This window comes from Tetrao urogallus (genome assembly GCF_951394365.1).
Source record: "Tetrao urogallus genome assembly, chromosome: 12".
Lineage (NCBI taxonomy): Eukaryota > Metazoa > Chordata > Aves > Galliformes > Phasianidae > Tetrao > Tetrao urogallus.
In genome coordinates, this window is record NC_136825.1 from 7,589,023 (window position 1) to 7,608,259 (window position 19,237).

Consider the following 19,237-nt stretch of genomic DNA (forward strand, 5'->3'; position numbering starts at 1 on the left):
TACTAAATAACTTTTTTTAAAATTGTTGTGCTATTTTCACCTTGTGTTGTATTACAAGTATTTCACTCTGCATTTTTCTTTCATAGAAGTTCTTAAAAGTAGAAACATTGTTTTCATTCACTTTGTACTGAATTAAATAAAATTGGAGTCTAAAATACATGATCTGAATATTCCATAATGTGAAGGAAACCAAAATACCTTTGAAAACAGCTGGATATTGTGTACCTGATTTTCAGCCATCTGGTCCTACAGGCTCAGCTAATGCAGTGGGCTGAACTTACCATGACATCAACATTCAACAGAAATTAGAGGAGGTAGGAGAGAGGACAAATAGAAGAGAGAAGGGAAAATATATATATATATATATATATATATATATATATATATATATATTAGTATATATATATATATATATATATATATATATATATATATATAGTAAGCAATGTACCATAAACTCTTCACTTAAAATACTAATGTCTGCATACATTAGTTACCTTCAAAAAAGTGACTAAACTATTTTAATATGCTGATAGATTAGAATGTTAATCAATACTCTGTCTTTAGTTCTTTGCCCTTTTCACCTTAGTCACTGAAATGTACCGGAACCCTACCCTGCATCCTCACCTCTGCTTTTATCTAACTAACATGTTTCTGTTGCCTGGATACAACTGGAACATGTGAAAGAATGCTACAGAGCTGCCGTCAAGTTGGCCATTTTATTACAGTGATTTATAAATAGATTATCTGTGAAAATGGCTCAGCCTTTTATGCAAGCAACCTACAGAGGCAGGCATAATTCTAATTGACTGGTCTTGACAACCAGTCTTGCTTTCCTGTTATTTTATAGATGCAGTCAGATGCTTTACTGCAAATGACAGCGATCTAACTAAATGGAATTAGCCAATTTCTGGTAGTGTTAACCTCCAAGTATATTCATGCATTTTTCCTGTCCTTTATCTCAGATTCTTTTGAGGTATCTGGCCACCCTCATCCTAGAACCATATTTTCATTCAAATTCCTCTTTAGCAATAGGAGGCAACAAGGATGAACAAATTGCAGAGGCAGGAAGAAATTGTTGCAGCAGAAAACTGTGGGCTTAGAATTTTTCTTTTGCCTTGCGAAACATGTACTGTATTGAAGTTAAAGCTCCCAAGGGTGAATGTTTGTATTGTAGACTGTTTCTTGCTTCAAGCTCATGGTAGCACAACCTTTCAATTATTAGTTCCTTTTGCAGTGCTCAACTCTTTCCTTGCATTTGTGGTAATTTTCCTGAAATTCAACATTATTAGAATGACTATATATATAAAGTAATCATTTTAATAATGTTGAATATATATATATTTTATATCTATCTATCTATCTATATATATATATATTTTTTTTTTTTCCCCCCTATGGAATGTTGGTGAGAAGTGCTGCTGTTTATTGTCAGTCAGATAGTAGGATGGCCAGCTTATTTATAAAGAAGTGTATTTCTGAAATTTCTCTAGCTGAAAGGAAACGGCAGTCTTAATCAACAGCAAAGAGTGTGACCATTCACTTTCTTTCTAGCAAACTCATTGGATTAAAACAAAAACAACAAACAAACAAACAAAAAGCATATTTTTGTTTTAAAATGCAGCTACTATACTTTTAGTATATCACATTTTCCATCACTAATTAAAATTACTATTTCTCAAAAGTAGAAGGGAGTGCTGATCATATGTGGCAAAAAGCCACATGTTTTCTGATTTTATTTTCACATTCACATTCTCTCTGTGAGTATAACAAAGTTATTTTCCTGGCTCCTTACAGAAGATACATATTTTACTGATGTGAGGAAGTATGTCTGTAAATAGGAAAATGCACTTTTAACTACTTCTTATACATAATCTTTGGAAGGGTCTGCAAAAACTAATGTTGTCATTACAGAATTGGATTTTCATGTGAAGAATAGGTATGGTAGTGCCTTGAGCCTCTTTGTTTCTCTGTAGTTATGTAATACAGTTTAACAACAGGTACAAGTAGTAGAAAGTACCTGTTATACATTATAATCATTTAAAAACTACTACTGAGTAAAGTAGAAAACAAAAGGTTCTGCTGTTAGTCTGTGAAAAGTGATATTTAAATTACTTCAGACAATGGAAGCCTTTCTCACAGACAAAAAGTTTTCTATCACAGCCTGTTTAGTTAAAAAAAATAAAATAAAAGCATTTTCTTCTAATTCTTAAAGCAAAGAAAAGCACTTTTTAATGTAATTATGTAGAAGGAGTATTTAAGAATTAGGAACTTTAATTATGCACAGGTTTTATAGAGGGATTTTAAATAAAAGATCTGTGCATTTCGTATTATGAGGAAAGTAAATATATTCTTTGCAGTTAAAAAAATACTGAGGACAGAATAACGTAATCAATAGGACTATTTAATTAATAGTAACTGCTCTGTGACCTATCAGTGGCTTTTTTATTGTTTGTTTGGTCTTTTTTCCCTCAGATATGTTGGTGCCAGAATTTTTAAAATCATCTTAGCTCCATGTTGGGTTTTGGACTCCCAAGAGGGTGGTGCCATCTTTTGTTGTAGTGCCTGAGGAGCCTGAGAGTAACAGGAATGCTTTGGCAGGTCAGTGGCTACATCTGCTTCAATCTGATTCTGTGTCACTTTTATCCCAAGGTAACGCGCCAGATGTTCAGTTCAGACAGGTTACATGTGTTTGTCAGCAGTTAAAAAGTGACAAAAAAAGTCTCTTGATCTCACCTCTTCTGGAAAAGTTTCCTAAAGTTAGAACCTCTTATACATCTGCTAGGAATGTTCTCTCATGCCCTTTGTAGAACTTCAAAAGGCCACCCGGGATAGCCGCATGCTATAGCAAGGGTTGCAGTACTGTTGTTGTTACTTATGAATGAGGTCATAAGTCAGACAAAAAATGTTATGCTAAATTTAGATTTTGAGATCAACATAAAAATCTGAAATTAATCTGGAATCTAACTATCCAAGATATTGGAGACAAAGAGTGTCAACTCTAAACATGTCACAGTTTACATAGTATTCCCATTCAGCTCCTCTCCTTTGAAACTTTGGTAGAATTTACCATGTATGTGCTTTAATCCCAATTTGGCAAAGTATTTTAACTTTTTTTGTTTCTGTGCATGTACCTGTGAAACTTATTAGGCATTGTTCTACTGAAATATTTGTTATCTGTGAAATCCTGTCTTTGTGAATTTGGAGAACAATCTAAACTTATTTGCTAAATGGTGTGAGTTGAAACAGTCTTATGTTTTGCACATGCCCATTTGAAAGTTAGTTCTATGTGCATGAAGATAATTCATTCATAGATGTATAATATTGTTAATAACTTTCTGACTTGGTTATCAACATTCAATTTAAATTTTAACATTTATATTTAAAAACAAAATTATAGTATATGATTTGTGAAGGAGTTTTTAAAAGATACTAAAATCAAACATTTGTTTCTATGTTGTGATTTAGTAAGCATTGGCACAACTTGAATAAATGACTTCCAGAGGGAGAAGGTAGTAATGTGCCACAGATCCATTGATTTTGTAGGAGAAGTGAAGGGGTACATCAATTTCTTTGTATGTCATGATTATAGCCTAAGAGACTTTTTGACTTAACTATTCATTAAGTTGTTTGACTTTTGTCATTCAGAAGGAACAACTGCAGTACTGTAGCGTGTTCTTACTTCTGACAAAACAATTAAAAAACAACAACAAAACCTGGCAAACAAAAACTCCACAGCATTTTCATTTAAGTTGTGGATGATATACACACAAAAGACACACATCCAGCCTTCTTTTGCTGTATTCTTTCTGTTACAAATCTGCATTTTACTGACTTGAAAAGTTACGAAAGAAAAAAACATAGATAATAGCTCTGGTCTAAATTAGAATGAAACCCCTAATTACAAAGAATCTCTGTTTTTGCCAAGAGTAGTTGAGCACTGAGTCTTACTACCAATCATAGCTACTCAGAAAAAAAAATATAAAATGCTGCAGTAATAGTAATTTCAGAAAAAAGAAATCTGCTTCTAGTTAGGATCTTGACTATTTACATAAGCTCTGTTCAAGGGAAGAATAGGGTACTGTATTGTTCTGGCAGGTTTTCTTAGTCAGTTACCAGGAGTACTTTGCAAAGAAACTATAGCATGGTACATAGCATGAACATGAGTTTTTAACAAACAATTTGTTTTAATATGGGTAAAGATGAGCAGCATTCCTTATCAACCACCATTTTGACTTTTGTATCCTGCTGCTAGTGAGCACAGTTACTGCAGAAAATTATGGGCTCTGTCAGTTGATTTTCAAAATGACTGTTTTTATTACCTTCATGGATTATAATTTATGGATTAAGCTAATTGCACATAAAGACTTGAATCTCAAGTATCTAATCATTATACATCAACAACACTAAATATTATAGTTGGAAGCTAAATACCTTTCCTTGAAAATGCTATTTTAAACCTATAAATATGATCAACATTTTAGAATTTTTTTCCTATATCATGAGAATAATATGACTACTTATGGGCCTCAGATGTTTAAAAATGCATCTATTTTGGGACAGTTCATAGAAGTTTGTAGATACAGTGTTTATGAGGTTTGTTACCTACCTCCTAGGTAATTAGGTTGGTTCTTAATGGTTTGTATATCACAGGGAAATATTTGTATTACTTTTCTTAGGGAGGGGGAGCGGGAACAAGTATTGGAATAGTTTTTGTCATCTGCTGACACTGGAAGATACATGAGCTCATGTTTTTTCTTCAGCCCTCATGACCTGAAGAGACACCAAGCTCACTTCTGGTATGCAAGAGATTACCCTAGACTTTCTTCTGGGTTTGTAGAGCGTTGTTCAGCCCATTCATAGCTCCCACTTCCATAGGGCAGCTCTTACTTCTTCTGAGGTATTTCTCTTTCATAAATAATAAAAGTAGCTATGAAAGAGAGGAATTAGTAAGATGATAATAAAAACAAACAAACAAGCATAAACCTGTTTAACAAAAGATGTATCCCATTGTACTAAACCATTTTAAACTGATGTGAAATCACATCAAAATCTAGTCATTGCAAAGTGACTTTGTAAAAAAAACTTAAGGAAAAAAGTTTATCTCAGTAAAGCAATTAAATAGCTAATCATTTAGCACTGAAAAATGTATCCAAATTTCATTTCTGAGATTTTTTTATGTTTATAAAAGTTACTTTCTATTCTTTTCTTCTGAAGAATATAATATTTAGTTTAAAAATTGTATGTATGATGTACACTAGCTGATGTTACAGTGGAGTCATTTTACCTTGGTTACTTTCCCAGGATCTGCTGTTGGATGAGTTTGATAGATCAGAACAGTACAGCCACAAGTCAAACAAATCAAGGTGGGATATTGCATTTTAAAAGATCAGTTTAAGAAAACAAAGCCAAACCTGAGGGTTTTTTTTCTGTGTCCACAAATCAAGCATCAACAGCTATGATCTGACTGAAGGCAGGACTAGGTAACCACTTTGACTTTGTCACTGTCTTGTATATTCTCCATGAGCTGTTAAATTCTTACCACCAAAGTTTCTGTCTGTTTAGAACTAAGTATTTATGTGGCCTGTTTTGTCATTTATGAGAATTTTTTTTTCACTGGCTATAGTGGCTCACAATGACATAGTTTTCTTCCTCACTTAGGTCTCCAGGACTCTTCCCCACTGCTGTTCTATGCAAGTGTTTCAACTTTGAGCATTAGCACTATGTTGGACTCATTCTGTCAGCACAACAATTTCAGGTAGCAACAGGAAGGAGTTTTCTGTGGTAGGTTTGGCTTTTGCTTCTGTTCTTTGTAGTTGATTTGCCTTCCTTGATAAGTGATTTATTACCTTACCTTGGGATTATAGTCCAGCTTCCTTTTTGCAACAGCAGGATTAAATTGCAATGACAATATCTATAACATTTTCATCTCTCTTTTGGAATGAGCATGTTTCTGGTCTAGTGGCTTTGTTTTTGTGTTTGAGATCCTGTGTGTACTAGAAGGCTTTTAGAACTGTTTTGTCTCTTTCCTTGCACGTTCAGAAGAATTCACATTGCATCATTCCTTCTGTGGAATGTTTCTGCCTGCAATGCCATTGCTTACATAGAAGAATGTAGGAGGAGTTCATTTAAAATCACTGTGCAAATTTATGTCCACATATGCATTCCTTTCTGTGCATATACAACTACATTTTTATCGCTGTCACAAACAGAAACAGAGGTATAACTGCCCTAGCTCCATTTGGCTGTCCTCCAAAATGATGCAGAAAGTCACTTCTTTACATTGACCTGAAGTGAACTAGAAAAACATGTTCTGGAGTTGGCTGTATAGGAGCCATATGTGTCATTCAGCATATATTACTATTTTTCTTACTGTTTTGCTGCATGTTGGTGGGAGGTATCCATGGGAAACCATATGAAGAATTTTATTTCTATATGTAGCATTAGTTTTTTGAAAGGGAAAAAGCATGCGTGATTAGAATTTATCTCCACACTTTTGCAAATGATGTAATATTAATACATACTGTAGACATAAGAGGCATATGATCTCAGTCTCTAAAAGAGGACATGGGGGAATTACTGATTAGAGAAGCTTGTTTGTCTGGGTAGGGATCAAAGGGGCAAAACGTAGTCCACAGCACTCTCCATTTTTTAATTATAAACTCCAATTAAGTGATGCAGAATAATCTTCAGCATTCCATCTGGCAGCTACGAGGAGAGAGCGAGAATAGCAGTTAACAACATTAATCAAGGCTTGAAGTAGACAGGTTCAAGTACTACAGGCTTTATTTAAAAAAATGAGTTGGAGACAGGCTTAGCCTCTGAGTAGCATTGCACAAACACAGCATGTAGCACAAGAGTATGAGGCGTTAACCCTTTAACCTTTTGAGTACTGACATTTTCTAGACTATGACCAGATGGCCATCATACTGTCATTTTCTTCTATCATGCGTGGGGTTAATAATGAAACTTGGGAAGGATATGTTGTTGGAACACCTGTTTAATGTAAACATTAGGGGCCACTTAAGGAAAAGTCCATTAATTATTTCCACATGTCACAGTGGTTTTGAGAATCAAAATATAACCTTATTCCTCTTTTAAATTATTTTAATAACTGTTACTGAATTATACCAATTAGTTTTTATGTGTGATACGTTATATAGGAGACTATACAATGTGTATCATTCTACTATACATTTCTGCTTGATGGAAAAACAGAAAAATATACTGTCAGTGAAAATATTCTTAAAAGATATACGAGGTATGTCTATATAAAAAGACAAAATTTTTATGTGTATGTAGTCAGTGGGCATGCTACAAAAACAATAATTGACATAATTACCATTTTGAGCAAAGGAAAATCCTTGGCATCCCTGTACAAGAAGGACCTTATGCTGTCTTATGCTGTGGTCTCTCCCAGTGCATAGTAAATCCCTCTACTGTTCTAAACTGTCATTATAAAATACTCGTAATAATAGGATGTTTACTGAAATTGTTTTTCTAAAGGTTATAGGTAGAGCTAGGAAAGGCATTTCATTGCGATTTGTTGAATGCTGCAGAATCTATGTACCAGAATTCATTTATTTTTTAATGTGAGTCAATTTTAGAAAATTTTCTCAGTACAAACTCTCCAAAATTTTTCTAATACAATATGGGGAAAAAGACTTTTTTTTTTTTTTTTTTTTTTTTTTTTTTAATTAGCTTCATTTCAAATAGATTAAAAACTAAATAATAATAATTATAATAATAACAAACGTGCTCAAAATATGTAGGTCAGCTTAAATATGCAACATTACTTTCCAGTTTGCTATAGAAATGATGGAAAAAAAATAGTTTTTGAATTAAAAACTTCTGATAAAAGTACATCTTCCCTTTTGCTGCCCAGTGTTTGCCTAATCTCTGTGTAGTTTTCAGCTGTGTACTAACTCTGATGTATTTCATATATACCTGTGTAAAACACAGTCCAAGAGTTGCAGATATTTTCTTAATCAAAATTCTATCCATCTTATCTATGAAATTGAACTACACAAGGCTATGCAAATAACTTAAAACTCAATGCCAGGGATTAATAGTAAAAGTGGTTTCATTATTCGCATACATTCTATGGAGAAGATAGGATTGAAGAGAACATATTCAGTAGCTTTTGCTATAATGGACAACAATGTTTATTTAAAAGTTATGATACAGTATCTGAACTAGTTAGGATAAGTTACTCTGGATATTTCTGTTCTCTGCGGTGGCACTTTAGTTAAAACTGGTAAAATGTGTCTGCAAAAGATATAGAAATCTTGTGAGAAAAAGATTATGGTTATTGTCTTACTTGGGCTTCACTCATGGGATTCATTTAAGCACTGTTGATGCAACGGTATAGCCTTCAGTGCTATATTTTTTCAAGTATCTGCAGTGCTTACTGAGGAATAAAAAAGAGAAAATCACATTGACCAGCGGAAGCTAACTGTAACTGATCCTCAATTTCTATGAAAGGGAGTAAGGGGAAAAAGAGATCATTTGGACTTAGTGAAATCAATGCAACATTATCTGTTGATTCTGAAGATTAGGGTTAATAGAGCATTACCTCAAACATCTGGATTTCTGTGAATTTTATGGGCTAGAAACAAATAATATTAAACCCTTTTGGGGAATTCACAGGCAATTAAGAGGATAACTTGATGCCAGAAAAATTTGAGAGTTCAGCTAAGGGTGAAACGTCTTTGTTGAACTCCCTTCTTTCTTCTGACTTTTGGCAGGTAAAATGTTTTGTTATTTAAAAACTGAAGTAGGTAAAAACAATAACTGCAGTACTATTGTCTTTGGTTAAGTGTGTATTACTCTACATATGGATTTTACGTATAAGCTACATACAGGTTTTCGAGTCATTCTTGTTTTATAAATTTTGAGTAATTCTTATGACATAGCATAACGTCAGGCTTTCCTCTTTCTAATGAATCACAACTGATTCATTATTTCAAACTATCAGTATGATAAAATTGTATACCAATATGTTTTCTTTCATTGTTCCTGGATTCTGCTGTCTACAGCTAGGCCATAACAGTAAATTATGTCAATGCTGAGAAAAGGTGTTTGGAGTCTTGTAAGTTGAAATTCAGGGAATTTGGAATCACAGAATGGCTTGATTTGGGAGGGACCTCAAAGATCATCTAGTTCTAACCTCTCTGCCACAAGCAGGGTTGCCAACCACTAGACCAAGCACTGTGAAAAACATGCATCACTTGCTGCATCCATGCAGCAGACCCCCTTCTGATTAGTGGTGGGACCATCCATAGGCTGAGTCATCTACAGCTGTATGGACTTCTGCTTTAACACCTTCATTTCAGTTGCCATTACTGGCAGATCTTGTTGAAACAATCCTCTTTTTCAAGTAAATTTAAGTGCACGTGATCTCTTTCAAAAGATAAAACAGTCCATTGAGCAGAAGTGCAGCTTGTCTGTGGAACAGTGCAGCTCTGGTGTTGTAGTGCTATTGGGTGAAGCTGGAAGACTGCAGCCCTTACCCCCAGATACCTGCTGTCACCTTGCATGAGAACTTACAGTAATTCCAAAATAATAACTCCAAAAACTTTGGAGGAAAAACATCTCCATTTGGTTTTGGAGCTGACTGAAAAGAAAAATATGGGCTGTGACAGGAAAAAAATAATTTCGAAGAAAAGTAGTACAGTGTCTCAGAAACATTAAATAATATATGTTATAAATATATAATGTGTAAATTATATATAAGCAATAGATATAAACGAGTAAGAGTTATTCCACAGTTTGTCATAAACAGTTTTGTAGCAACAGCTTCTCTAAAAATCACCCGCAGATCACTAATTGTCTCCACTTTAAATTTCTTATTTGTGCAGTCCAAACCTTTTTATGAACTAGCTATTCAGATGTAGCAGTTACCAATTAAACAAGATGTTTAGGATTTACACACATAAATCAACAGTGTGATTGAACTGAAGGAAGTTAGCTGCCCTGTTTTAGCATCAGAATTCTTAGTTTGATGCTTACATGGGGCTTTTCATTAAATTCATTAATCTTCAATAATGTCTCTGCAAAGGAGACAGATAATCCGTAATGAAAAGGTCTTATCTTAGGATCAGTTAGTTTAAAGGTATTGAGCTTCAGCTAAAAGAATCTGTTTCGAATTGCTGTTATCTCCTGAGAAGGCTGATTTGACTTCCTTTTTTGTTTGTTTGTTTGTTTTTTGTTTCCCAAGCTAAACATCACTTTTGCTTGTTTTTTACTCCAAATATACTCAAGATACTCGTTTAGTTCCTTCTTCACATACGGCCTTAATCTCTTTTGTTTGCTGGAATATTAACTTTACTGAGCAGGAATGAATGAGTTGTTTTGCCATCCATGTAAAAGCATGCATAGCAAGGTGGTATGTTTTAAATCTGCACTAGCATACAGATAGAAGAATTTTGGTGCATTTCAAATAATTATGTTTCTATCCTGTAGTTTTTCAGCTCATTCTACTAAATTAGTAGGTTGATACTCTAATTGTTAGCATCACTTTAATCATCTGGCAGCTAAATGCCCAAAATATTATCAAAACAAGTATAGTACTCAAAAAGTATGGATGAGAAAATAGAAAAACCTTCTGTTGACCCAGTTGGGATAGTTTTGTGTAGGAAAAAGATGAAAACACAGACAGCAAGTTATTTAGATAAGAAGGCTGTTGTCACTTGTATTTTCTCCTTGCAGTATATGTTTAAGAACTAGTATTGCAATCACTTGATGAAATGAAGACCAGGGAAATCAATTCCTGTCAGTAAAAATTCCAATTAATGTTTACCATAGGAAATCCATTAAAACTGCTCTAGATACTTAGAACTGAACATGCAGTTCACAAAATTATTTGTAAAAATATTGGATATGATCCTAATTTCACTCTAGGAAATAATACTCTGAGGATTTCGGTAAGATAGCATTTATAACTCTAGAACTAGGTATATCTTTTGATTAGTTATCAGTAACTTAACTGGAGTTAAATAAAATTTCACATGCAAAAATACATGAAACGTTGGAGAACAAATCTATAAAGTTACTGTGTAAATACAGTACTTTTCTCTTTTAATATTGAAACCTCCTGAGTTTTTGGCTGAATAAACAAATATTGATACATCTATCAAAGGATAGCAAAGGAATTTAAGGACCACATCTTTCAGATATTTTCTTTTATTTTATATCTGATGGATAGCGGAAAAGTCAATTCCTTGTTTTACTGTAGTTAGAATGAAGCTTGGGATAGAGTACAAGTACGTACTCTGAATTAATTCTGAACATACCTGCTAAATCAAAGTTTCATTAAAAAAAAAAAAAAAATACCAAATTATCTTTTTTCTTCAATGTAGAGCATGATAAAGCACAAACAAAAATTTACATTTGTAGTTTCCATGAAAATAAGAGGAAATACTTTCATAGCAGCCTACATCCTTTTCTCTAGACTGGATGAAAACTAAGATCTAAGGGAAATTAAGTTGCAACTTCCCTAACATTCAATAGTTTAAAGCATTTAATATCAGTTTCATTGTTTTAGTTAGTGATTTTTTTCCAGTGAAATGAACTATGACATTTGAGGGAAGAAGGGTAGCAGCTAAGCAGTTTTAAGAAGAGTCTTTAGCCAAGAGGCACTATTAATGATGAGCGCTCCCCTGCTGTTTCCATGCTAAGCCAAGTCAATGAGAAATAATCATATAGCCAAGTAATAGCTTTATTTTAGAGATAACAATTAGCAAGTAGTTACTAGACTGTATTTCAGCAAACCTTGATCCCCTTTTACTAACTGAGTTGAGAAGGAAAGATGAAACTAGAAGTACACTCAATGCAGAAAATTTTAGAGGATTAAAAGCTTCTGTCATTACTATCCAAAGTATTTTTTCAGTTGTATGTTCATTTTAGAAATCATCTTAATTGTAAATGAAACTGAGAAACTACTAAACTGACAATAGTTCAGATTCCATAGAAAGACACCTCCTTTAGTGCTGCATCAAGAAGTGCATTAACTCAGTCCTATCATCTTAATTTCATAGGCAGTGCATGTTTCTATTTGTCAATGCCTTTCTCTTCTCTCTAAATGTCACACTGAAATTTAGTAATTTAGTTTATATTTTATGGATGTCTACAACAGAGTTACAGAATTAAATAAAATTCTTACTAAGAAGCAGCAGCGTTGCCTGCTTAGAAGATGGAATATTTCTTTGCAAATGGCTATGTAGTCGGTGGCTAAATTTTGTCCTCAAAATCCTATTATCTTAAAATTACTCTTTACATTTAAATGAAGACTTGCAAGGCAGAAATACCTTTCACTTTTCTGTTTGTCTGAATGATATGAATGAATGATATAGTACAGCCTACCAAAAGCTAACGTATTAATTACATATAAATGTTTCAACTGTTGAGCAATAAAACCTCCATCTGAAATTAGAAACAAATAGAGTTTTTAACTTCAATTATATATAACATTTTGCCAACTTCTGAAAGAAAGTTAGCAGAAATTCTTATGGATATTGAAAGAAAGAAATTTAAATATAAATTGATTCTAGGTAACTATTTGAGGGAATGATACAGCTGACAAATCAAGTGCTTCTTGGGATATAATTGCATAAAATGCTCAAGTCAGTGACTAAGGACAGCGTTGAGAAGTTTCATCCTGAATGTTCAAAGTTCAGCAGTAATGAGAAAAAATTAAATCCATCAGTTTGGCTACAAATTTTAGAGTCTTGATACAAGGGTAGCAGCTGTCTGAATTTGGCAGTAAATGTTCTTCTATTTCAATCCGAATGCATTAGATAATGGTCCAGCCTAATTCAACCCTAATTTCTAAGCAGGATTAAATGTACAAACAGACGTGTGGACTTTGAAAGTAAGGATTTTGTCTACCTGGAAATGAACCTAGCAGAACCACTGCATGCCACCCAATTCAAGTTCTAGATCACTCCACTTGCATAGCTTAGACTGTGACATGGCTGTGTAGGAGCACCACCTTTTTGAGCCAGCTGCCCAAGATAAATTACAACTTGGATGTTTCCTGGCATTCTATTGAATTTGTGGTTTAAGTCTGACTTTGCACTGCTGTGTATGCCTGAGATATGCTGTGGATGTGCAGAACATGATGAAGTTATGAAGAGGTGAGAAATTCTGCTAATTTGTGTGAAGTAAGAAGTAAAAAGTGTTTGTCATAAATCAGATATTGGCCAAGATAACATGTGCTTTTTATGTGATATAATAATAAATCATATTTAGCCTTCTGAAAGAAACAGTCCAGCATTTGTACGTTTAAAGGATAAATAACTATGAAGCAACAGGAGACAAGCTATTTTCTTTCAAAAGCATGAAAAACTCTTCACAAAATGCTTAATATACACCAGTCATTAAAAATATGAGGTTTTTTTTTTTTTTAATTGAAGAACATCACAGCAATGATTACAGTAATTTATTTTCCTCCACCATAATTACTTTTTTAATTAAATGTTCCTATATGATGATTAGGGTTGATCAAAAACAATTCTTGCTATTTCAACTATTGGGAGTGAGAAGACCACCTGTAGTTATTTGCTGTTTCATAAGAGCAGAAGCACAAGATTAATTTTTAGCGTTAATGTACCAAAGGCTATGGGCAGGTTCTTCCATGTACTTCATAATGATTCAGTTATGTGCTCTATTGTAGAAAACATGTTATTGCTTCTATGTTCTTGTGCATTAGAAGTGTATCTGAAAGTGGAAGAAAAGTGAAGAACGTGTCATTTGTAAACTTGAAGTTGAATACCTGACACTAAAAATCACGTGGATTAACATTTATCATGCTTTTAAGCAGATATTTATCAATTTTTGCAATCAAACCAAGAGTTTATTATTTTTTAATATTGCCTATTGCTCTTACCCTATTATGGCTGTTGTAATGTATTATCTGAATAAGCCAGTTGAGGAGAGGGAAGTATATGAAACAGAACAATGGAGAGTGATCAGAGAAGGACAAAAATGAGTTTTCTGGGACTCAATGACAATAATCTACAAGAAGCAGTTGCTTATATCTGCAAAATGGGTCATCATGAGTAGTGCTTGTACACAACGTAATTTGACAGTTCTGACACAGGTTCAAATGGGATAGTGCCCTTAATATTTTTCCTAACTATGAAAGAAAACCACTCATTTATGGCTGTTATTTTGTCCTACAATATTATTGCAGTTGGTGTGAGAAAAGTATGCAAGATACAAGATAGGAATTGTACTATTTAGTACTTACAAATGGTGTTTTCTGTTGTCTGAGAACACTGTTGAAGTGAGGATAAATATTCTCACCTCATTAAGAAACAGCTTTTAGAAAAGGCAAAATACTTCAGTTGCCACTTGTGAGATGCAGATGCGCTGCCTGTTTCATGTGTCTAGCTCTATCTCTCCATGAGACCCAGACCATGCGCTAGAAAGCAATCTCCATTTCAATTAAATTGTCAGGGAAAGAAAATATCTTTCAAAATGTACTGTAAGAGCTTCACATACAAAGGTTACATTTAGGATGATTATATGCATGGACATAGAGATGAAATCACATGGTGTCAGGATACAATGAAATCACTTTGTACATATGTGCCATACACCATGCAGAAAACTCTTTGCAAATATGTCTCTGAAAGTTTATGAGACAGTGTTATAAAATCTTATTTGAAAGATGTGTTTGATGCAAAGCTTTTGACCACCAACACCTGGACAAGCTCTTAATCATAGAATCATAGAATCCTTAGACTTGAAAGGGACCTCTGTGGAACATCTAGTCCAAATCCCATGCAGTAAACAGGGCTACCATCACTAGATAAATTTGCCCAGGGCATGATCCAGCCTCTCCTTGAAAGTCTTCAGGGATGTGGCATCAACCACAACTCTAGGTAACCTCTTCCAGTGCCTCACCACCCTCGCTGTAATTTTTTTTTACATATATTTTTTTCATATTCTTTTCTATATCTAACAGCCTGTGGGTTTGCTGAATTTTTTAAGTGGATGCATGGCATGAATGGAAGCTCTACTAATTTGGTTCTTCCAATGCTTTTCACTTTTCATGAGTAAATTTTATTAATGCTTTCCTTAACCCACAGGTATCTCAGCTGGTCTTGAGCTAACTATATATAAAAATTATGCATTTATTGGACAACATTAAAAATGTTTTTATTAAAGTTATAAGCTGTAGTTTATTATAGCAGTAAGTAACATAAAATAAATTTGAACTATTAATTTGTTATATCAGAATTGGAGCAGTAGCAAGGAGTGAGTGTAGATCATTTTGCAAGAGAGAAAAGAAAATATTTATGTTTATTTGTAAGGTGCTAAGAAATCTTTGAATGTAAGAGCTTTAAAAAGTCAATAATAGTAAGTAGGAATGCTAAACCAAATACTTCTGCTTTGCCACATGTGAAATAAACCAAAAAATGTAAAATTTTATCAAATAGTGATAATAAACAGCATGTTCAGCGAGTTCTAAAAATAGAACATTGATCAGAATATCTCATTTCCAACTAACATCACTCCCTTTTGTAAGGCAGGGAGAAAGGAGGACCCTGGGGAACTACAGGCCTTGTAAGCCTCACGTCTGTGCCTGGTAGGATCATGGAACAGGTCCTTCTGGAAGACATGCTAGAGCATGTGAGGGATGAGCAGGTGATCTGAGACAGCCAGCATGGCTTCATCAGTGGAAAGTTGTGCCTGACTAATCTGATGGCCTTCTATGATGGAATAACAGGACACAGGAAGGATGTGAAACTTTTGGAGAGGGTCAGGAGGAGATGATGAAAATGATCAGAGGACTGAGTGTCTCTCTTGTGAGGACAGGCTGAAGGTGTGGGGCTTGTTCAGTCTGGAGAAGAGTAGGCTTCAGGGAGAACAAATTAAAGCCTTTCAATATTTGATGGGTGATTATAAACTAGAAAAAAAATCTACTTTTTACATCGGTAGATAGTGATAGGACAAGGGGGAATGACTTTAAACTAACAGAGTGAACATTTAGATTAGATGTCAGAGGGAAGTTTGGGAAGTTTTTTACTGAGGTAGTGGTGAAGTACTGGATTAGGCTGCCCAGAGCAGTTGTGAATGGAGGTTGTGAATGGAGTTGTGAATCCATGGAGGTATTCAAGGCCAGGTTGGATGAAGCCCTGAGCAACTGGTCCTCATACTTGATCTAGTAGTTGGCAATCCTGCCTTTGGCCTGGGTATGGGAACTTGATGATCCTTGAGGTCCCTTCCAACCCAAGCCATTTTATGATATCATTAAATTGAACTATAAAGGAGGAAAGTATGCAGAGCATAACAGTACCAAAATAAGCCACTTTGAGCTGGATGCATGCACAAAAGGCAGATACATCTCAACATTCATCATATTGAGCACATTTTTATACATTGTTCACACTTTGAAATAAAACCTTTGAAAGTTAGAGCCATTTAAGCAGTACCTGGGAAGGAATCACGCATGTTCTGATGAGTTAAAATCTATCTTCAGAAAATGAGATTCAGTAGCAGACAGCTTGTTTCACCCACTTTTCTTCCTCTCCTTTACCACCTTCTGTTTTGAGCTCCCAGATTTACTATTATGTGAAGGAGTGTAGATTTTTATGAGCAGGGCACACAGGCTCTTGTTCATCGCTGGTAAAAATGCAAACCAAATGTTAATGACTGTTGAAAAACAGTGGTTTTTAGCTGAGAATTTGCACTATCAGATAGTGTCATTGTTGTTTCCACGGAAATAAAAGAGAGGCATTAGTTTTGGAACAACCAACATGGAATTTATTCAGATTGTTCAAACACTGAAAAAATGTGTGGCTAGGTATGCCTAGTTTTGTAACTTACAGCAAGAAGTTTACAAATAAGATCTTGGAAGTTAATATAAGAATAATTAGCAAATTCAAGTAGCATTATGAATTATTCAGTGCTAGAAGTATTTTAACTAGCCCAAAGTACAAGAGAAGAGTTCCACAGCAAGTTTAGTAAATTACTGTGAGAGAGAAAACTCTATTCAATAAACACCATATGGTAGAGCATCTAAATTTGTTGCATTCAGTTGTAGAATACGTAGGAAACTCAGACCTCTTACTAGATATGAAGAATCAGCTAAATATGTATATATTTAGCTAAAATCTAATAGTAACCATAAGGATTTTTATATTTTAACAGTGAGAGGCATCTATAGTAATACTTCAATAATCTGTGTTTATAATTTTTATAATTACTCTGAACTATATTTGATCTTTTATAAAGGTAGTAGCAGTACTCAATGTTATTTTATTATCATAGAACTTAAATTCCAAGTCATAAATCAAGGTTCCACTTGTGCCAGGTATGGGATATTTCCTCTCATGTTACAAATAATCCTCACTTGCCCCTATAATATTCATAGAAAAATATAAAATCTTTTGTTTAAGATAAATCATTCTAAAAAAATGTTCTCTTTATTTTTCTCAGAAGAACTAGAAATAAAGAGACAAATTAATAGATATCTGACATTCTCATTCAGAGGTTAGCCTTTTTCATATGGGAGTAAAAATTATCTTATTTGTTAATAAGTGCTTTTTCATGCTGTAGTTTTGTACTATATGAAAAGACACACACATGACTTTGCTGGCCAGCTGATGCCATCTGCTGGGGCCTGTTTAAAGAACTGAAATGACTATTCATATTTTTTCCATGGGAGTTGCTCAGTGTCAGTTGGTTTTAAACCCAGTTCCAATAAAGATTATTTTTGTCTCACTTCCAGTTTGTAGGCTAGCATGATCATGCATCGCAAGACAATGTTTTTATCATTTTTCTTAGTTTATAGGCTCTGTTTCTTGGTGTAGCACTGTTCATTTAGTCAATTTTCAGGTCCCTGAATATTGTAGGCATCAGCAGCTGGGGTTGAAGTATTTGAGTACATGTTCTAAGTACTGAGGTTTTTTAAATACTTGGACTTTTTAAAGAATTAACTCATACATTTGTTTTTAAATGGGTAATATAGATTTGTTGCAATCCACAAAATACAATCATACATATAATATGTTAAACATTTGCTCAACTTGTACATATATTATAAGTTCCTCCACTTTCAGTTTAAGTATTTGTTTTAAATCTGTTCCCTGTTGAGCTCCTGAAAGTGCTTGGAGTCTTGTGTTTTGGAAGAGAAAGATCTTCATTTTCAATGAAGTGGACAAGTTGAGATTGAAGTCCTTTATGAAAACCCACTTGGGATCTTCATTGTCCCATGGCTCCTCTAGAGGAGTAGATAGCACATGAAAATGTGGAGCACAAGAGTGAATCAGAGGAAAGAGTGTGAAAGCGATATTATATGAGGTTCCCCTAAAGACTACAGATGAGCCCTTCTGTTGAATGAGTGTGGTGATTTTTTTCTATTCCTTCAGTTGCTGTCTGAACTAATTTGACCAATGCTGGGGTAAACAGTATTTGACAATATTGCTTAGAAAAACAGAAGACAAAACAGTGTCAAAAGATGCAAATTTTCCTTAGCAACATCAGGCTAGGTACGTGGCTTTACTTTGGAACAAGTATGACAGAAGCGCAGAGATTGGAAAAAAGGCTTTACATTTGACAATTTTTGTTAATCATACCACTTAATAACTTAGCACTTTGATTTATCGTTCATAGGTAGGCAGGAGATGAAATAGTTGTAAAAAAATATTTAAAATATATTTACTTTTTTATTTAATGAGGATCAGCACGTGACAAGTAGACACAGAATTACTACAGATGGAGCTAATGTATCATGGAGGTCCAACAGACAACTAACAATCCGTAATGTGAACTAAAATACTTCAAATTCTGCCTGGTGAGCCTAAGGGCCCAGGAGGTATATTTGCACATTTAGGGTAGATGGTGATAATAACAGTCCACTTCAAAGACTTACTCTTTTTTTTTTTTTTTTTTTTTTTGCTGTTGTTTAAACAAAGATCTGATCACGTTAAAAAAAAAAAAAAAAAAAAAAAATCTGCACACATCGTTTCTTTCAGATCCTTGCCTTAAAAAAAGCCTGACTAAATCTGATGAGGCAATTGGAAACTCATGATCCCTACCCCAACCCTGTCTTCTTTGATAGCCTGCACTGATTAAAATTACTTAGATTAGTGAAATTTGCTGAAACGCTAGCAGAGTGAAATTCCTATAATGACTACACAAGAGATGCTTGCATATGCTGTATTGAAACCCTATCATTATTATTCAGTCTGTGAAGCTCATCATGTAAATGAAATATCTGGATTGG